This window comes from Camellia sinensis, chromosome 12 (genome assembly GCF_055761805.1).
Source record: "Camellia sinensis isolate YWXY chromosome 12, ASM5576180v1, whole genome shotgun sequence".
In the NCBI taxonomy this organism is placed as follows: domain Eukaryota; kingdom Viridiplantae; phylum Streptophyta; class Magnoliopsida; order Ericales; family Theaceae; genus Camellia; species Camellia sinensis.
The window spans coordinates 92,293,598-92,311,872 of NC_138972.1; the positions used below are offsets into that span (position 1 = coordinate 92,293,598).

Here is an 18,275-nt window from a genome sequence, read left to right on the forward strand (position 1 = left end):
TCCTGATTGCCTCTTTGTTCAGATAGGGATAATTGGCTTGTAACTCTTCGATAGCTGCAAAAGGAAGGTAATTAGCTCGGTATAACGAATATCAACAAAGTTAACAAGTCAGAGAGCTCGGCTTACAAAAAGAACCGAAGGCCTTGCTGATGTACCAACCGGGCACATTGGCAGTCTCATAATTACCGGACACCTAGAAGAAGTCATCATCATGCACATCTTTGTCCGATGTACCGGTCACTAGATGTTCTCGGGCTGACCTTATTTTCAGGTAATAATTATACCCGTCTGCCGTGTGACCGAGCATGTATTGGCACAAGATCTCGGCCAAGCCCAGGTTTAGACCAAACTAGTGGTTTAGCTCAGCCACCCTATTTATAATTCTATAAGTGTTGGTGGATACTTGTGTAAGAGCTAGTTCGGTGCGTCTCAAGAATTCGCAGATCAAGGGCTGTACTGGAAAGCGTAGTCCCCTCTTGACAATGCTCAGTACGGTGAAAAGGCAAGATTCTAACCTGTCCCACCGGTTTATGTCCTCTTCACTGAGCTCTAGGTGCACATCAACTGGGACGCCATACTTCTCTCGAAACGCGGCCAATGCACCCGGCGTGTTTACAAGGAAGCGATAGCACCCCATGGGAGGCTGATTTGTTTAGCCTGACAGAATTAGGTTGGCAAGGTTGTACACGGTGGCTGCTCGATCTTTGAGAGCCTTGGTGTTGGTATGCCTGGTCCCCTAGGATTCTGTAGTTAAAAACCAAGTGTGAGTGGCAGTATGATCGCACATGTGAGCTTGATGTTAGCTCGGTCACTTTGAGTGCACTTTTGCAGCTCGGTTTGTTCGATTTGTTAGATCCTAGCTTAGTCACGCGAGCAAGCTAGATATTAGCCCGATCGCGTAACCTTATACATTGGGTAGCCTGGTTTTATGCCCAAACTCCATGAACAACGAATTTGCCCGGTTGACTTGTGTTCTCAAATCAAGAAGGCGCTTTAAGCCTGGCCAAACCCAGATCCACACCCGTTCATCTTATGAGATGATGGATAGTAGAAAACTAGGGGCACGGGAGCTTTTTGACATCAAAAAATGGAGCAAAACCCTAACCTTATTCGATTTTTGGTAGAGTTTAGGTGTTTTAATCTTCCTCAATGAATGAATGTAAGAGTTGGAGTTCAAAAATACAAGAAAAACATGAAGAATAGGCGAAGAACAGTGGGCAAATAAAAAACTTACAGGTTGGGGTGTGTGTTGGAGCTTCGACCGATGGGATGATCCTTGATGGTAGTGATGGAGCTAAATCCACCAAGAAGGCGCTTCGATTAGGGCAAGAAAGGAAAAAAAAACTACGGTTTGGTGTGTTGTCACTCTGAGATGTCGTCGGAAGAGATGATGAACAATGGATGTAGGGGTCTGAAGAGGCGTGACAATATATGTGAGAGAGGAAGGGGCACCAAAATTTAAATCTGAAAAGACATTGTGGGACAATTGGGATGGCTGTACAGAACCAATGGATGAGTGACACGGGTGTGACGAAACCGGTGTCGGTATTGAAAAGATAGATTGGACAGACTAAGCGTCGGCCGGACAAGCTGTGGGGCCGAGCATGATGGTTAGCTCGGTCGGGCTAACAGATCGATTTGGAAAAATAGGTGACCGAACACTAAACAGGGCAGACAGTGACTGAGCAAGGAAATGAGTTTGGCTAATGAATATGATCCCGATTACGCTAGCGTGGACGGAATTAAGGGGAAATTGAGAGAGAGATTTATGACTTAATAATGAGTTGAGCTAGTTTCGGCCAGAGTCTGGGGTCTTTACTTGGTCAGGCGTTGGGTGCGCACTAGATGAAAGATTTAATCTGGTCAAGTTGGGACAACTTTGAACCATTAGCCTGGAGGGGTTGTGCGATCTGCTAAGTTGGACAAGATTTGTCCTCAGAAGACCGGACTTGACCGAGCAGAAGCTCAGTCACAATTATGGAGCTCGGTTGAGCCTACGATCAGGAATTACCAACGAGACCATACAAGCAGCACAGTTCTAGGATGAGGGGGTGACACCGCACTAAGCATAGCTTGATGGGAAGTGCCACGTGATGTGACAGGACTGCAGGAAGAAGATTCTACCGTCCATATGTGTCAATACCGTTGAGGGTTTTGTCATTTGGTGTTTGGAGGTATTTGCACCTACATGTAGAGGAATGCAAGAAGGGAACATATCCACGCGTCAGACGGAAGACAGACAGAGGGGAGTGCGCAGAAACTATAGAAACGATGCTGAGCCTTCATGCATAGGTGTAGAACATCTGGTTATCAGAGTTACCTACCTTTTTGTCCTTCTCTTCTTCTTCTCACTTAGTGTGCTAACTTAATCGCCAAAGGGTTTTTCCGATAGCACACCACCTGGTAGCTCACCGTCTTGTGTTGTCAGATCGCTCAGAAGGAAGCAACGCTTGGACACGAGGAGTACAAACAATGATGAATATTTGCTCCCCGTACAGACATAATTTCATAGGACAGCTACTCTCTAATGTAGTTGTCTCTCTAGACTATGTAAAGTCTAAAGACAACATTGCGGATCCGCTAACCAAAGGGTTAACTCGAGAGTTGTCAATAGGAATGAAGCTAAGGCCTTTAGTAATGTTACCGAAACGGAAAACCTGACCTAATTGATTGGAGATCCCAAGATCTAGGTTCAAAAGGACAACCTAATTTTGTGTAACAGGTGATTCACTGAAGAGGTAAATCTTCTTGCCCATTCCTTTGTATAGTGATACCTTGTGGGGGTGGAAGGTTAAGCTAATGCTTTTAATGACGTAAGTGATATGAATAATCAACCGTAGTATAATGAGATACCTTATATAGGTCACCTATGTGAGTGCAAAGTGGGGTCGCTTCTTTAAGAATTAGTGTGACCAAATTCTTTAAAAACACTCATTGAACCAGGCTAGTGTTCCAGGGCTATACCGAACACACCAGTGAGAACAAGAACAATGGTTGGACTAACTCTTGTGTGAGGTATATTGTCTCAATTTACACAAATGACAGAACAGTTCAAGACATTACATTCACTGGTTAGCTAGTAAATCCGATAGGCCTTCACTACGAAAGGTTCAAGGCCAATAGCTACATTTTCTGATATAGGGTTAGTCTATGTGCTCTCTCTCCGAGTCTTTGTTGTAAATGTTGTCCATTTTCTTTATTCGGTCATTTTTTATTCACGTGGAGAATTGTTGGAAAAAATGATTTTATGGTGACTTTAATATGAAATTAAAGTAGGTCCTAACCGCCGGTTGATGTGGGATCAAATGAGTTTAGATTCTTTGTAACAAGATTTTTACACCACAAAAAGAATAATAAAAAATATTAAGAATTGAATGAGAAATTGTCTCATAAAGTTGGCCTCATAAATGAGGTATTGGCTAGCATTCCTCTCTCCCTCATTGTGTATGAAAGGAGGCCATCTTCATTGCTTTCAACACAGAATTTTTTGGCTTCCATACTATACAGTCAGTTTGCTCCTATATTTTTCTTTGTGGGTGAGAGAGTGTTGCCACTATCCATTCGCCGAAGCTAAACAGAAGGTGCTTCTACGTTAGCGGGTCTATACCGTCGTATCCTGAGAGACAGACGCCGATATACCTCTAACACTCACGGTGAGGCGGCGAATCTGTTTTAAGAAGACTGTGGTATCACACAAATTTCTATTTGCTTCATTTTCTATTTTATTTCAGTATTTAATTTTGTTAAATATTTCTGTTCATCAAATGTAATCTCTAGCATGAGTTAGATTTATGGTTTCTTATTCTGTAATATAAATTTAATTAATTATGAATATGCTTATTTTATTTAATTTATACAACTTGTACAATAATTTCTGTAGGGCAAACTGCTCACTAATCAACATAGAGAAATTAAAGAGTTAACTTTGGATGATGCTTATCCCAGATGCAGTATGTACAATGAAGATATCATCCACCTTTTACGTGAATGTCCCAGAGCAAGGGAAGTATGGAAGGACTTGAAAGGCAAAAAATGGCTTGAGTCTAGCTTACACACCCCTCTTGAGCAATGGTTGCAAGCAAATATGAAGAGCAAATGCATTGAAATTCAAAAACATACCTTGGGGACTCATTTTCATTGTTACACTTTGGAGAATATGGAAAGACAGATATAGCATAGTGTTTCGAAATGAAGATTGCACTGCCCATAATTCTATTAGATTAATTCATTTTCAGGTTCCCTGAAATCTATGAAGCTTTTCAAAAGGATCGATTCACTAGTTGATTGCAAATATTGTTGGGGGCATCAAGTGCTAAGGCCCAATGCTCTGTTTTGCTCGTCTTTTGTTTCTGTACTCTGTTTTTTGTTGACTTTGTTACCTTTCCTCTTAAATCAATATATATATATATATATATATTTAAACTAAAATTATAAAAATTAGTTTAAAAAGTTGAATAGATATTAGAGGGTAAATTAATTACATTAAGATCTTTTCAATTATTAACAAATACCACTTTACTTATATTTATAAATTCATACATTTTGATCTATTCAACAATAAAAATTGTACAAATAATGTTTAAATTGAAACTAATACAATTTTTTATTAGTTCAAATAACCTCTATTACGTAATCTTTAATATGATTTAATCAAATAAAACTCAGCTTGATGTATTAACGGACTGGTGAAATCTGCCTCATGCCTTTTTTCCTGACAATTTGGTTTCTTTACAGGTGGAATCCTGACTCTGCCCCTGAAGCTAACGACAATAAAATAGTTTGTTATTGAAGTTGAACTTACTAAAATTCTTTCAAATATTTAAAGTAAGAAGGCCGCAGAATTTCAAATAACTTGATTAATGTTTTGAAAAGTTTAATCTCGAATGAACGTCAAACTAATCTAAAAAAAAGAGATTTAAAGTCTACAATTCTTTACACAGAGAGTGCTTGGCTTGAAAACAAACAAAAGAATTGACACATTATGTAAGTGTTTGTTAATATTCCACAAGAGTTTTAAAGAGAGTAAGAATAAATTTTGGATAGAGCCGTCAAGGATGCTTGAAAATTCTTGGCTAAAGGTCCTTATTTTCATGAATGTGAGATCCTATTTATAAACTCAAGCTGAGGGAATTTAATTTGGAAATCCTCTAAATTTACATTTTAATTGATTTCATTTCATTTTTAGAATGAGATAAAATTTATTGCTAATTGTAATGGTAACTATTTATTAAGTTTTTTGATGTGACTCACATTATTATAAATTTTGATCATCTTAAATTTGATCAATCAAAATCAAATTATTTTTTCTTAACTGATTGGATGGTGATTAAATAATCTAAAAAATTCTTTTGTCCACAACAAATTTATGCAGTTCAATAAGATTATCTAAATTCACGATTTACACCATTTTCGTTATTATGCTGAAAAAAGCAAAGAATATAATATGGTTGCAGTTAATACAACAATATATGAGTTAAGATTTACATCAACAAATTATTATAATGTTCTTAGTTGGATTCATATTTGTGTAGTAAAATGTACAGTTCTAATCAAACTCTACAAACTCAATAAAAAGATGAAAAAAAAAAGAAAAAAAAAGAAAAAAGAAGAAAATATAATATTGTGCAATATTTTTGACAATGCAAATATAAATAGTGGATTGTATACATTATGCCCAACTCACAGATCTATTTCAGTCCTCACTGTTTACAATGCCTTCAAATATTTTTTGTTTCCCAACATGTTCGCCCTAAGAAAATTAACCAGGTTAGTCTCTCCATAAAGTCATCATTGCTGGAAATTAGACTTTTAGTGGCGTTTAAAAAACGCCGCTATATCTATCAAAAACGCCGCTAATTCCTTTTGTGGCGTTTAGTACCAAACGTCGAAGCTGCGGCCGTCGCTGTATGTTTGCGACGTTTTAAAAACGCCATGATATTAGTGTAGGAGGCGTTTTAAAAAACGTCGCCAAATGTCCCACTATGCACCCACTGACGTCACCAACGATATTTAGCGACGTTTTTGAAACGCCATGGTATCTGTTTTAAAAATATGACCATTACTATTGACAGTTTAGAAGGCGTTTGTAGAAACGCCGTCATATCCACTTTTTTTTTTTTTTTGAAATTGTACTAATTTTTATTTGATTGAATTAAAAAAATACCTGTAGTAATACTGACATATAAAATATTAACTCTCATTCAAATAACAAATAAAGCATTAATTCAGTTTCTTATTCAAATCCATGACTGAAGGATGGAAAGAGTTTAAAAAATCATAATTTATAGTCACGTCTGTTTAAGATGATACATTAAAAAGGTTAGGATGCAGTGATACATTAAAAAGGTTAGGATGCAGCTTCAAATGAAGCAAGCCACCATGCCAACGTTACTTCAAGAATCTCAAGCTCAGACCCATAGCATATTTTGAAAGGCAATTTTTCTGAAGATGAAGATCTCTGACACCTTTATACCAAGTTTCTTACGAACTTCTCAACATTCACCATCCTAATTAAATCATATTCTTTCGTTTCCCAACCCCTTCCATCCACCATATTTATGTACATGTACAGATATGTACCAAGAAAAGTTTCTAACCATAATCACCATCTTGTATGCATTTGTTGCTTTTTCCTGTCAAAAAAACTTTCAATCCTTCAGAACCTTTTAAGAAGACACATGGCTCCAATTAAATAAGTACAACTTGCCCTTGTGAGCTCTAACTATCCAGGCTCCAGGTAACAAATTCCACATTTCGACAAAATCATCACTACATATAAAGTTTGCCATATCAGCAACCAAGATTCCAAGTTAATTTTCCTATCCATTTAACTAACCAAAAGTTTTTGTTAGCAAGAAAACATTCGAAAGCCAAATCAAGGAAAATATGAATTTCTTTCAAGGCATCTAAAAACTAAAAAAAAAAACCTCATTACAGTGAATTAGTAAAAGACGGAAATGAGGTCAAGAAAAAGCACTATTAACAGTTGCACATTCCATTGTAAAGTAGAGGACGAGTATGAAAGAATATGAAGAATTACCGGACAGCTCAAGGAGCGTGAACAATGTAGCAGCGGTGAAGAAAACAATGGAGATAGCCACCCAGAAGTGCTGAAAACATTAAGTTGTCATTCAGTAACACTCATCTTCATAAATATTTAGCATATCTATCTACCTCAAAACTGAAACAGCATGTTACACTGAAATACTTTGTGCACATGATATCTATTGTGGAAAATTATAACAATAATCAATATCCTAATTCTTAGTGGCAAAAAAGATCTACATTGTTGATATTTTCCTGAGTGATGCATGAGGACTAAAGCATACACTTAAGAAGAATCAATCTTAATTTCAAAGCCTCAAAACTTTGAAGCCCAAGGTGTTTCAGAACTATCACAAACAGAGTCAAGCCTCCAAGAAAGAAACACTTTCTTCAATGATGTAGAGGCTATAATTACAACAATAAATTTTCATAAATGATTTAGAGATAGATGTCTAAAAATTTAATAGAATAGATAATCGAAGCAAAACTCATAGTACACGAGCTGCTCAAACTGAATATGTCCACAAACAATTCAATCTATTATATATTTATTTTATTATACAAAAGTCTACACTTAAATTTGCATACATTGTCAAGTTTTTTTATTTGAAATTAGAAATACATCGGATTTTGCACAAACAGCTAATATATATATGGTTTGTTTTTTTGGACATATGTGATCCCTTTTATGCTGAAGGGCCATAACTGGCTGGCATATTGTCATGCAACATTTTATAAACAACAATACTATTCCATTTTGAAGTTGCACTATCTATGCCACTTTTACAATAAGAAAGAAATATAACCGGTTTCAAATTCTTGATCAATAACTTACGATATATACATTAAAACTATATAATGACAAAAGCAATCGTACTGTTTCCATTTGTATAACCAAAAATAAGTACATAAATTTACTATATTTTCAATATTAACTTTAGAAGAAACAAGATTCACCAACCGTGCAGTCGCTTCCTACTCTTGTTCTCCGAGTCACCTTAACTTAAACAAGTCAGTATCTGCATTTTTATTCAACTTGTTCATGACCATTTATATTCAACTTGTTCATGACTTCACCATTAGACTGTCATTCATCATTTTGCTTCAAATGGTGAACACGATTGAACTAAACTTGTCAATTCTTTCTCTGTTCTAATTATAGATGGGATTCAACTACAGAAATCAATCGACTTGATTAACAAATCCGCATTTTTCTTGGACTTGTCAATTAGCTCTGCATTAGGCCGGTCATTGTATTTTATCTGCATGATTAATTTGGTCATATAAGTTTCAAAAAACCAAAAAACTTAGGGGTACATTAAGTAATGTGGAACCAGTAATAGACAAGAATCAATAAACCATCAATGGAAGTTATAAGCACCATGACATCAAGCTTACCCGCCATTTAGCAACATCTGGAGGTTTTCCTACAATACACAAAAATAAAATCAACACACACCAATCGTTTTCATCATGCATGTTAACAAGTGGTTGATTAACAATATACAAATGCATACCAGTCAATATATGTCTCTTTAAAACTCGTTGCATTGCTGTCTCAATGTCAACCTCGATGAACCTTTGAAAGAAATCAGCATCCAAAAGACATTATCCCAAATAAGTCCCCAAAATTCTGAATTTAATGTTGCCACAAAATAAGAGGAAAAATTATTTTTCCCAGCTCATTTAGCGAGATAGTAATTTACTACAGGCTTATTTTACAAGGGTTGAACATGCCGTCAAACAAAATATAATTTGTTTATAAAGTGCAACTCCATACAGATCTAAGTCAAGTCACCATGTTGACATAAATGCCAGAGTTCAAGCCATCTCAACAAAACATACACTTGGAGCATTACGAAAGTTTTCCGAAAAGCAAAGGGAACAGGAAGTGGAGACATCTTTGTTAGGCCATTACTCTTTAGAAATGTATTCCTCATTTTTTATCACCATTATCAAATACACTATGAAATTGCAGATTACATATGAAGCTACCATCGTCAAAATCATATATTTATAGCAATTAACTTTAGTTTGAAAACTGTTACACAGTTCAAGTGATCCGCCCTATAAACATTTATTAAGATCTTTTTGGAACTTAGGAACGGGTAGAGGAAAAACAAAAATTATTAATGGCTTCCTTTCCATAACATTGATGAGGATTTTCCAATACCCAAATAGAAATAGGGTTCCAAACAAAGAAAGTTTATCTTGCTCGTTTATTTTAGCTTTTTCATACTTCGGTACATATAAGCCTCACACGCCTTTAAAATGAAAAGTCATGAGCTATATGTGTAGACAATCAAACATAAATGGACATCATAAATAATATCTAAGTTCAAACCTGGTATCAACACAATTTTTTATTTTTTTTAAGTCATTGATTTTGAACATGGAAAAAGGAACTGTTAAAGTATAGTAAGATCTACATCTTTCCCCTTCGAATTTAGCAAATCAAAGGCCCAGTGATTGCCATTAGCATTCACACGAGATTTTTCACAGGCTATCCATTCCTAGAAAATCAAAAGATATGAACAAGATTGTATATCCAAAAGAAGAAAAAATTGTATATCCAAACGAAGAAAAATACTTACTGAAGGTTCACAAAAATATCATCTTCAATTGGATCTCCAACACCATGGTCAAATGAAGGAGCGTAAACTGATCCCTGAAAGAGAAATAACCATCAGAACTCAATATGAGGAAAGAAAGCATACATGCTATTCTTGCCTATAAGCAATAAATTCCAAAGTACTATAGAAGAGAGCCGTAAAAGAATTTCCATAAGTCTATGAACTAAATCTACAATTTCAACATAAATAGCTACTCACCTGATTCTTCAAAGTCTTGAGACATTTTAGCAGTAGTTCAGGATCAAATGTCCATGGAGCTGGTTAACCAATGGAACAAGCAACGATTTCAAACACTAACAAGATCTAAAACAAAAAATTACCAGACGAAGGAAGCTCACCTCCCCTTCTCGCATGAGCTTCCTCTGGATCCTGAATATGCAAAAACACAATTCCAACAATAAAAAGTGTCTATGAAGTTTCAGTACCAAAAGCCTGCATTTTCGTGTCTGCGTGTGTATCTTTTGTGCGCATTCACACGTATGCACATATACCCAATATACTAAGACATATCATAGTGGCAGAGTTCTTTACATTGCAAAAGAAGCATTGTACAATTCTTACCGTCTTTGTCTACATCACAAGCATTAACTAAGTAATAGAGTTAACAAATCAATGAACCAGAGTAGAGTATCATTCTGAAATGGTATAGTTTTTCCTATCATAGTGATATTAACCAAAATATAATGCTTGCTCAAGCTGATACTTGCTTTTGATGTTCTAAAGGAATTTGAACATCGGAATTCCTATGGCATTCAATATATATATATATATATATATATAAGATGTTATTAAAAAAACTAGATACATTTTACGAAAATCAAAGTTTTGAGCTCCACTGAATCAGAATCTATTTTACAATGGAGTCATCTGGAAACCAACCATGAACAACAAAAAGTTATGATTTTAATATAGTCATATAAAATTTTATATATATAAAAAAAAAGGATAACTAGTTTTGTTCGAACATGTATCTCTAAATCATTTATGAAAAACAATGCATGTTCCAACTTCTATTGGTAATATAAAATAGTAAAAAATTAAATCCCATGATCAACAGACATTCTAGTTCATTTAGCTTCCTTGATAGTAAAAGAAACACAAACTGAGAGTGTAGGGCATAAAGTATAAACTAAAAATTCAGAGCTAAATCTGCAGACAAAGGCTTGTATATTTGACAAATTTAATGCTGCTAAATCTGCATAAGATCCATAGTTTCTAAGTAAATATTTTCATACAACTCTAAGTAAATATCTGCATAACATCCATAGTGTCTAAGTAACAGAGCAGCACACAGAAACAGAGGCATAAAATATAACTCTAAATTTTTCATCATGTTTATATTAGCTTCATGTAGATGATTTCTATGAAATCTTGAAAATGAAACTTTTTATTTATGTAGCTTCATGTAGAGAGCGAGAGAGCGAGAGAGAGAGAGAGAGAGAGTACCGATTTAAGCTTGAAATGCGAGTAATCGAGGGGTCAGATGTCAGATCTGGAGCTTTGATGGAGCTTCGAAATCGGTTCGATCTGGAGCTTCGATGGAGCTTCGAATATCTGAATCTTCGATGGAAATCACCGAATCTCTGAATCTTCGACGGAGCTTCGAAATCGGTTCGATTTGGAGCTTCGATGGAGCTTCGAAATTGCTTCGATGGAGCTTCGAATATCTGAATCTTCGATGGAGCTTAGAGAGGGTTGAGAGAGAGAGAGAGAGAGAGAGAGAGAGGGGGCTCAGATTCTCAGATTCCAAATGATGTATGCGTATGGGTTGAGAGAGGGCCCCCAGATACAAAATAAGGATTGAAAAGGCGCGTGTGGTATACCGCATTCGGAGGCGTTTTTCAACGCCTCCTATTATAAAACGGTGTCGTTTTTGGTTAAAAGAATATGCGGCGTTTTTTAAACGCCGTTAAATGTTAATAACAGTGACGTTTAAAAAACGTCGTTAAAAAAACGTCACCATAACCCTTTTTTCCTGTAGTGCATGTCCATGTCACAACCCGTGTCGTCCCAATTGAACCCCCTTTTTAGAGCCGGTGGTGTAAGTATCAAACCCTCTGCCATGCTATTAAGCAAACCTGGCATATTGAAAAATGCTTCTTCGTCTAAGAACAACTCTATCGAAGAATCCAAACCCTTGTCAGAGCCCGTAATAGCACACGTTGCTAACTCAGTTGAACCTAAGATCTCGATGGCAAACTAATCGAGGAAAGTCTTAGGTTTGTATTCCTCGAAGAATTAAATGGAGAGGACGTAGAAGATGATTGAAAGGTCCTAGTAGCTTCAAGGATTGCCATTTGTATGTCCCTAGCTGAGGACAACTTAGCTCCGGGAAGGACTCTAGTAGAGTCTGAAAAGTTGAGCTTAGTCATTTTGCCTCGAAGTGCTAGTACTGCCACATCATGCGTCCTAGCGGCCATTTCTGGGCTAGAAAAAGTCCCTAGTCATATCTTTGACTTCTTGATAGGTTCGCATATTTCACACACCCATTTTTTGCCATTCTTCCTACGAACTCCGCTATAAATCGGGTGGCGTGTCTCCCTAAACTTCTTCCTTCCATCCTTTTTGCTTGTGCGAAATTGGTGGCATGTTTGTTGATGATGATGATGGGGTACTAAGGTTGTTCGCAACAACATCATATGATGAAGATGGAGAAAATAAAGTGTCTTCTTCAATGTTCGTTGTCTATAAAGAAAGTGAAAATTTTGGTATGTGTATAAGTTGTTGTTCAAAATTGTGAAATTAAATAAATAGATTTATGAAGAAAACAAATTATATACCAAGAACATATGCTGATAATTACAACTAAATTTCAACAGAAATACACAAAAAACAATAAAGGGTAAAGAGACAAAACCGAAGCCTGTACGGAAGCAGTTTTCTTAAAACAGATTTCGCCGCCTTACGGGTCGAGTGCTTGAGGAAACCCGGTGTCTGTCTCCCAGAATACGACGGTCAAAACCAGCTACGGCAGAAGCACTCTCTGTCTAGCTTAGCGAACAAAACAATGGCAGCACTCTCTCACAATAGGAACTGTCAAGCAAACTGACTTGTAAAATGGAAGCAAAAATTTCTATATTGAAACTTGACAGGAGGGTCTCAATTTATACATGTATAGGGGAGAGAGGAAAAGCCTCCAGCCTTTAAGGCTAGTCATTAAAACACCAAGTATCCATAGCCCCTTTCCACAAAATGAAAAGTATGGATGCCCAAAGGATTCACACCCTTTAGCCAAGAAAAAAGATTTAAATACTCTTTAAAATCCTATTCATGAATCTAACATCATGAAGCAATTTCTTGACAATTTCTTATTCAAAACCCAATGGTTTTTGGCTCACTTGAACCCAACACAAAAAATGGTTAGGACCCATTTTAATATTTAATTAAAGTCACCACACTTTAATATTAAATTAAAGTCCCCAAAAATCATTTTTTCCAACAATCCCTCACATGAATAAAAATTGACCGAATGACTCAACAAACGGACATCATTCAACAATAAAGACTCTGAGAGAGAGTACAACGGACTAACCCCGACATCAGAGAAGGTAGCTTTTGGCTTTGAACCTCTCCCAGTGAAAACCTATCGAGTTTACTGACAGATCAGTGAATAAGACATCTTGAACTGCTCTACCGTTTATGTAAACTGAGACAATAGATCTCACACGGGAATTACTCCTACCACCATTATGTTCTCACTGGTGTGCCCTGTGTGGCCCTGGACACTAGCCTGGGTCAGCGAGTGGTTTCAAAGAATCTTGGCCTGCCCAATTCTTCTAGAAGCGGCCCCACTTCAAACTCACATAGGTGACTCTACTAAAGTATCCTGCAATACTTAGCTCAACAGCTTAACACGTAAGAGTTATTAAAAGCTCAGCTTATCCTCTACACTTGCAGGTATCACTAATAGAAGGAATGGCTGGAGGTTTAACCTCCTCAGTGACATACCACCGTTACACGCAATTAGGTTGTCCCATTGAACCTAGATCTTGGGATCTCCAGTCAACTAGGTTGGGTTTCCATTCCGGTAACTTCCAAAGGCCTTAACCCCATTCCTTTTGACGACGTTTCGACTAACACTCGACTTAACCCTTTGGTTAGCGGATCCGCAATGTTGTCCTTAGACTTTCCATAGTCTAAAGAGACAACTCCATTCGAGAGTAGTTGTCGTGTGGAATTATGTCTACGATGGATATGTCTAGACTTTCCATTATACATATTACTCTGTGCCCTACCAATTGCAAATTGACAATCACAATGAATACAAATAGCTGGCACAGGTTTAGACCAACGTGGAATATCTTCAATGAAATGGCGAAGCCATTCTGCTTCTTCCGTTGCTTTATCCAAAGCAATAAACTCTGATTCTATCGTTGATCTAGATATACACGTTTGCTTGGAAGATTTCCAAGACACGGCTGCCTCACCAAGAGTGAACACATATCCACTAGTGGACTTTGAGTCCTTTATATCTGATATCCAATTCGCGTCACTATATCCTTCAAGCACCGCTGGATATCGAGTACAATGCAACCCATAATCCCGAGTGTAGCGTAAATACCTTAACACCCGCACAATGCCCTTCCAATGAGAAGCATCAGGATTACTTGTGTATCTACTAAGCCTGCTAACCGAGTAAGCTATATCTGGCCTAGTACAACTCATCAGATACATTAAACTTCCAATTACCCGAGAATATTCTAACTGAGAGACACTCTCTTTATTATTCTTGGTAAAGTGTAGACTTAAGTCTACAGGTGTCGATGACACACTCGTATCTGATCCACTAAACTTCTCAAGTATCTTATCAACATAATGAGACTGAGAAAGTACAATTCCGCCAGAGATTCTGGTAATCTTAATTCCCAGAATAACATTTGCAATGCCCATATCCTTCATGTCAAATTTAGAGTTTAACAACTTCTTGGTAGTTTTGATCATTTCATAGTTACTACCTATAATGAGCATATCATCAACATATAGACACAAAATGACATAACATCTGTCAGTGTCTTTGACATAAATATACTTGTCACATTCGTTGATTCCAAAACCCATTTGACAACATTACATTGTCAAACTTCTCATGCCATTGTTTAGGCGCTTGCTTCAAACCATACAAAGATTTGACAAGTTTACAGACTTTCTTGCTTTGTCCTGGGGCTGAAAACCCTTCAGGTTGCTCTATGTAGATTTCTTCATTCAAATCCCCATTTAAGAAAGCTGTTTTTACATCCATCTGGTGTATCTCAAGATTGCGCAAAGCTGCTATCGCAATCACTATGCGAATGGATGTTATCCTAGTTACAGGTGAGTACGTATCAAAGTAATCCAGGCCTTCTCGTTGCCTGTACCCTTTGATAACGAGCCTCGTCTTATACTTGTCAATAGACCCATTGGCCTTCATCTTTCGTTTAAAAATCCATTTGCAGCCTAAAGGCTTACAACCTGGAGGTAAATCTATTAACTCCCAGGTGTGGTTCTGTAAGATGGAGTCAATCTCACTTTTGATCGCTTCTTTCCATAAAGGACTCTCAGGAGAAGTCACAGCTTCGTGGAAAGTTTGAGGTTCGTTCTCAACCATATAAGTCAAGAAGTCTGGACCAAAAGATTTGGATGTCCTAGCCCTTTTACTCCGTCTGGGCTCATCTAAAACCTCAATTTGATCATCACCTGGATCATCAACATGATCATCCTCACTAGCAAGCTCATCAATTTGCTCCAAAGACCTTGGAACCCCTGCATGGGTTCGGCAAGGAAAAATGTCTTCAAAGAAACATGCATTCCTTGACTCCATGATGGTATTCCTGTGTATGTCTGGAATTTCAGACTTATGAACAAGAAACCGATATGCACTACTATTATGTGCATAACCAATGAATATACAATCCACAGATTTTAGGCCTATCCTAACTCGTTTGGGTGTTGGAATCGCCACTTTTGCAAGACACCCCCACATTCGTAAGAATTTATACGAAGGCTTAACGCCTTTCCATAACTCATACGGCGTCTTGTCCACCTTCTTCTGGGGTACTTTATTCAGAATGTAATTTGCAGAGAGAATTGCTTCCCCCCACAAGTTCTGTGGCAATCCAGAACTTATCAACATTGCATTCATCATTTCCTTTAGCGTCCTATTCTTCCGCTCAGCAATCCCATTAGACTGAGGAGAATAAGGCGCCGTGGTTTGGTGGATAATCCCAGATTGAGCACAAGTCTCAATAAACGGAGATTCATACTCACCACCACGATCACTTCTTAGAGCCTTAATCTTGCGGCCTACTTGATTCTCAACTTCATTCTTATAAAGAACAAACTTGTCAATCGCCTCATTTTTGCTTTTGAGCAAATAGACATAACAATACTTAGTGCAATCATCAACAAAAGTGATGAAGTACTTATTGCCACCATGTGATTGTATAAATTTTAAGTCACACACATCACTATGCACTAAATCCAACGGTTCTGAACTTCTTTCAATAGAATGAAACGAAGATCTTGCCAACTTCGCTTCAACACAAGTTTCACACTTGTGTTTCGGATTAATCTTAAAAGATGGTATGTGATCTAACTTGATTAATCTACGTAAAGATTCAAAGTTCACAAGTCCTAGTCTACCATGCCACAAATTGGAAGACTCAAGCATGTAAATAGAAGAAGATGCACCTTTATTCATCTTTGGGATAACAGTCATAACATTGAGTTTAAACATACCCCCCAACATATAACCCTTACCCACATACATTCCGCTTTTGGTAAGAACGACCTTGTCGGACTCAAAAACCATGCGAAAACCATGTTTACTAAGAAGAGACCCTGAGACAAGATTTTTACGAATGTCCGGAACATACAGGACTTCGTTCAAGGTCAGCTCCTTTCCTGACGTCAACTTCAGGACCACCTTTCCTTTCCCCTCAACAATCGAGGTAGTAGAGTTTTCCATAAACAACTTCTCACCGTTTGTAACCGGTTCGAAAGTTGTAAACAGTTTCTGCTCGGAGCAGATGTGGCGTGTAGCCCCAGTATCAATCCACCGTTCTCTTGGGTTTGAACCCACCAGATTCACCTCAGAGACAACGGCAGACAAGTGCATATCATCCTCCTCATGGGAGTGCTCTTGTAAGTCTGCCATATGAGCACGAGGTTTGGTCTTGTATGGCTTCTTCTACTTGCGGCAGTCACTAGCCCGATGTCCCTCGTTACCACAGTTATAACACTTCCCAAAGAACCAATAACCAGGTTCCTGCGGCTTGTAAGCCGACTTCTTTGCAACACCACCCCTTGGCCCCAGCTTAGAGCTCTTGTTCACAGGGGGCTTCTTCCTTATCCCAGAAGATTTTCCATGCTCAATGACATTGGCCTTTACTGAGGAGGTACTCCCTCATTTCTTTCTATTATCCTCTTCAATCCGGAGTCGGACAACCAGCTCTTCAACAGACATTTCCTTGCGCTTGTGCTTCAAGTAATTCTTGAAATTCTTCCAACCATTGGGAAGTTTTTCAATGATCACAGCAACTTGGAATGACTCGTTCAAAGGCATCCCCTCAGCATGAATTTCATGCAAGATCACTTGGAACTCCTGGACTTGGCTTATCACAGTTTTAGAATCTACCATTTTAAAATCAAGGAAACGGCCAACCACAAATTTCTTTGCCCCGGCATCCTCAGTCTTGTACTTTTTGTCCAGAGATTCCCATAATTCTTTTGCTGAGCTCTTGGAACGAAACACACTATAGAGTGAGTCTGCCAAGCTGTTGAACACATAGTTCCGGCAAAGATAGTCTGTCCGCTTCCATGTGTCAAGCGCCATAGCTTTCTGCCTGTCAGGCTCATTCTCTGCCACGGCTGGAGGATCCTCACTCAGAACCTTGGCAAGGTTTAGCGTGGTCAAGTAAAACAGCATCTTTTGCTGCCATCTCTTAAAGTTTTTCCCAGCAAATTTTTCTGGGCGCTCATGGTGACTAAGCGGTCCTCCCGGAGCAGGCGGAGTAACACCAGGGTTGACCATAGAGGTCACAGCAGTAGGGGTTGGCAATCCAGTTGCCCCGGGGTTCAAATCCCCACTAACATTAGCAGTAGCAGCAGCATCAATGATAGTTTCCATTTCGGAAAATTACACCAGAATATCACTTCTGTGTTTCCAGAAATTAAACTTAACCCTTAGAAAATCCCTTAGAAGAAAAATTAATTCAAAAATTAGTCTCACCACAAAACCCAGAATCGAACATGGTCAAGAAAGTTCCCAGGAAGACTGGAGGGGTCACATCAGTCCCACTTAAAACCCAGTTAACCATTTGACAAAACTTTTAAGAGCATGTTGACTCCTAGTCCGTGATAAACAAATTAAGAATTAAATTTTCTTAGGGATGAACTAGGTTAAAGCAAACCAGGGTCCAAAACTTTTACAAGCAATGTAAAACCATTGCTACAACAATATAGGCAAATAAAACTTGCTACTACAAATTGATAAACAAATCAATTACATCTCAAGCAAAACATGCTTCAAACATTTTTGTTTTTACATCCCAAATCCTATTTATTTGGTTTTATATTTGTTTTTCGCATTAGTATCCCTACAAAGAAAATTAGTAGCAAACC

General features: G+C 37.7%; 1 long non-coding RNA gene and 1 pseudogene across 2 annotated transcripts; both read right to left on the reverse strand.

Annotated features, from left to right (window-relative positions):
- Positions 1-7,906: 7,906 nt before the first annotated feature.
- Positions 7,907-11,407, reverse strand: LOC145804215 (uncharacterized). 2 transcript variants are annotated; one of them, XR_014345842.1, is made up of 5 exons: positions 11,124-11,407; positions 10,016-10,046; positions 9,876-9,934; positions 9,639-9,712; positions 7,907-8,471 (listed from the first exon to the last, which is right to left on the reverse strand). It is a non-coding gene; the product is annotated as an uncharacterized LOC145804215 (long non-coding RNA). The 2 variants fall into 2 exon arrangements; XR_014345841.1 differs by lacking the exon at positions 11,124-11,407 and having other exon boundaries at positions 9,876-11,026.
- Positions 11,408-11,633: 226 nt separating this feature from the next.
- LOC145803731 (dehydration-responsive element-binding protein 1C-like) lies at positions 11,634-17,781 on the reverse strand (annotated as a pseudogene).
- Between the last annotated feature and the right edge of the window lie 494 nt (positions 17,782-18,275).